We start from the raw sequence: 3,831 nt of genomic DNA on the forward strand, positions 1-3,831 counted from the left end.
ATACGCTCAGTGTCACGCCATAAAAACACAACTCGGGAGTTTCTTCTGCTTAAGAGGGAGGCTGGCTTAAGCTGCAAGGCTGTGGGCCGCTTGGTGCCTCGAAACTCCAGCCCTCTTCCAGTTAGAAGGACAGAAATAACCTCACTATCCATTTCCAGAACTGCAGTTGTTTTTCCAGAGCAAAGATCTGGAGCCCTGACGAGTGATAAACCATTAAACCAGATGGACCTTGTTTTCTTTAAGCTGCGTTACTGCCTGTGATATTGTACCGCAGAAAAAAAAAATAATGAGTGACGCTCACGTCCCCAAATGCTGCAGGTAAGCAGGGAGCTGCTGAAACTTTGGGGTGACACTGAAAGCATTCTACTAGGGAGAAGTTTATACAAAAAAAAAAAAAAGAAAAAGAGTCGAGAATCTGCAAATGGTTGCTGACTAAAGCAGTGTCATTAGTTCCCAGAGGGCAAAATAAGTATTTACAGGTTACGCCATTTGCCGTACATCAGCTCCCCGGGACGTCAGCAGGGTGGAGACCTGCTCTGATGCCGGCCCCCGCTCTGACGCTGGGGTCAGAGCAGACACATCAACCTGCACCAGGCCAGCAATAAGCTATGGACCAGCAATGAAGATCTGTGCCCATAGGAAGTTGCCATTCTGGCATCTGGCAGGTTTTTTTGTGACACGGTAAGGAAAAAATCATAGAATCACAGAGTGGTTTGGGCTGGAAGGGACCTTAAAGATCATCTAGTTCAGGGACACCTCCCACTGGACCAGGCTGCTCAAGGCCCCATCCAGCCTGGCCTTGAACACCTCCAGGGATGGGGCATCCACAGCTTCTCTGGGCAACCTGTTCCAGTGTCTCACCACCCTCACAGTAAAGAATTTCTTCCTAAAATCTAAGCTAAATCTACCCTCTTCCAGTTTAATACTGTTACCCCTCTTCCTATCGCTACAGTCCCTGATGAAGAGTCCCTCTCCATCTCTCCTGTAGGCCCCCTTCAGGTACTGGAAGGGCGCTATAAGGTCTCCCCGGAGCCTTCTCTTCTCCAGGCTGAACAACCCCAGCTCTCTCGGCCTGCAAGCATTTAATTCCAAGCATTTCACTCAGTCAAATTAACAGTGAAGTGTAGGTTAAAATCCTTCAAACTGGTGGCACATGAGGTTAAAAGCATTGTGTACAAGAGAGTATCTGAACTTCCCAAACTGTTTCCTTTCACTTGGTCATGTTTCAGTGCTCCAAAATCTGTGACCTGCTGGGAACAGGGGGAGAAGATCCTGCCTGTGAACCCCCCCCCTTATGGAGTCAGAGTCCCCAAAACCGCCCACCAGGCAGCCTTACTCACAGCTGGTAGCACAGATTTAGGGACTGAGTTTGGGACCTACAAGATGAGGCAGCAGCTACATCATGGTTACGAAAGCACGACAGCGCCTAAAATGTGAGCTCAGCAGTCAAAGGAGGATTCGGGCATCCTCTGCTAAAAGAACAACCAGGGATCTCTCATGCGGTGAACAAACCAAGAACCAGAAGGTTGGAGAAACTAATCTATCCTTTGGTGACTTGCAGCATGCAAGGAGCTGAAAGCAATCGGAGTTCCTGCTTGTCTCCTGTCACAGCCAAACATAAATGGATTGGAGTTTGGTGCTGTGCGGCCCAGGGAAAAGCAATGTGTCTCACGCAAGAGGGCAGGAGGTGGAGAGCACACGGCTCAAACGCTGAAGGAATGGCAGGAAAATACGCCCTCCCTAAACTTCACGAAACGGATCGCGAACAGAGAGCGGTAAATCAAAGATGCCCAGTCCCTCACCTCCACCCCAGCACAAACACTTCCTCGGAAACACCGCTAGAAACCCCAGCACACGTTCAGACTTGAGGCTTAAAAAAAAAAAAAAAGGCAGAAAAATGAAACATCCCAAGTTGTCTAGAAACTTGTGAAATCTGATTTAAACAACCTCAGGCTGGCACAAGTTTCTCAGCTTTTCATGACCAAGCTTTGCTTTGGAGCTAGTCACAGATGATAGCGTTAGGCAAAGGTCTGGGATCTACAGGGTCAGACCCCAGTGAGTTAAAAAAGAAAAAAAAAAAAAACAACAAAACCCCACCACAACAGTTGGCTGAGTGCCCGGGTTGACATCCCAAATACCAGCAACCAGGAAATACTGGACAAGAAACCAGTACAGAGAGGGAGAAAGAAGAAATTGTCTGCGTGTATGCATAAGAGCGCTTTCTGCTTTAAATGGGATTTTTCTCAAATCACCGCAGCAAAATGCTGCATCCGGTCACGTTTGGGAAGTTTTGCTGGAGGCTCATTTTGCAACAGCAAAAATATAAGCACGCGATAATTGTCTGGAGCCCCCCAAAGCTGGTACCTCAAACCACAGGGCAGTATGGACCGCTCCGTGCGTCCCATCTCCTGCTTCCTTATTCCCCGACTACTTTCCTTTGTTCCTATCCAGCTCAACCCTCGCATCGACGCTCCAAAAATCTTTTTGACGAACATTATTGCCGTTTTCCATCCGAAGACACAGCAAAGCCACCTGAATTGGGGCCAAATAAGGGGAAGCATACCTAGACCTGACCCAAGGCTGCTCCTACCGCTGGGAAAACAAGCTACGAGTCGGCGAGAGCGGGACGAGCAGGAGACACTGGGCAGCTGGAAGGAGCCGGAGAAAAGGAAGTGGGATAGACAGAAAAAGAAACACTCACTGGCTGGGAAGAGCTTGGGAAGGCTGGGGGGGGCGGGGGGAAGAAAGAGGCAGGGGGGGCGGGGGGAGGAGTAGCCAGGTGCCAAAACATGCAATCACAACCCCATGTATGAAAATTTACATTTTCGGCAAGAACACAGTAAGAATATACAGATGTTTACATGCACTGAATTCCAAATAAACGATTTCCAAGTGGTTTGGTTTTTTTTCAAACTTCAAATTTCAGCAAATAATCATCCTCTATCCACAGACCAAAACTGTCTTTTGAAGATTATAAAATAAGAGTCACGTGTACCTTTCTTAGCCAAGAAAGCATTAACCTTCTTCTCAAGGTAACTCTCTTCGTTAACGGATTAGTCTGCTCTTTTCATTAATTGTGTCACAATGAAGCAATCAAATAAATGAAGCAGACAGAAAAGAATGGACGCTTCTGGAGGAAGACTTGCTTTGGGGAAGGTCAGTGCTACGGCAGGTGGTTTTAACTTTATCATCTTGGCCTCCGTGCCCAGGCTGCCTCAAATGACGCTACTGAAGCTTTTCAACCTGTGGCTGCTCCGATATAAAGCACAAAATCAAACTCTACCAACAGCTCTACGTGGAGCCTCCTGCTTCCTTCTGAATGTCCGTAAGGGTAAGAAAGGGACGAGGACAAGGGCCAGGGCAAGACAGGCAGAAGAGGGCCTCCTACTTGCTTCCTATTTCTATCATAACCCCCAGGGTAGCCTACAGAGCCCCATAAGGACTGTTTTCTCACATCCCTCCCACCCAGTTCTGGCTTTCAACTGACAGCTGTTTGGTGGACCCAAAGTCCTCATTGCCAGCTAAATTTCCAACCCCTGATGATGTAACCCTACTCAAATGCAGTGGATGCATGTTTGGATCAAAAACTCCTTAAAATTCACTGTAAATGTATCAAAATAGGCAATTTATGCCTCAGTTCTCTTGAGTGAGTTATACTATACCCAGCCCGCATGTTCTGAAATATGACCAAAATGATGAAAGCTGCACAAGAAATACAGCAACACAGGAAAATAAAGAAATCACAAAGTTGATTTTTTTTCTTAGAAATATATTTTGTAAGAAAACAATATTAACATTAAAAAGAAATGTTTATTATACAGTATAAAATAA

Source organism: Rissa tridactyla, chromosome 1 (assembly GCF_028500815.1).
Source record: "Rissa tridactyla isolate bRisTri1 chromosome 1, bRisTri1.patW.cur.20221130, whole genome shotgun sequence".
Lineage (NCBI taxonomy): Eukaryota > Metazoa > Chordata > Aves > Charadriiformes > Laridae > Rissa > Rissa tridactyla.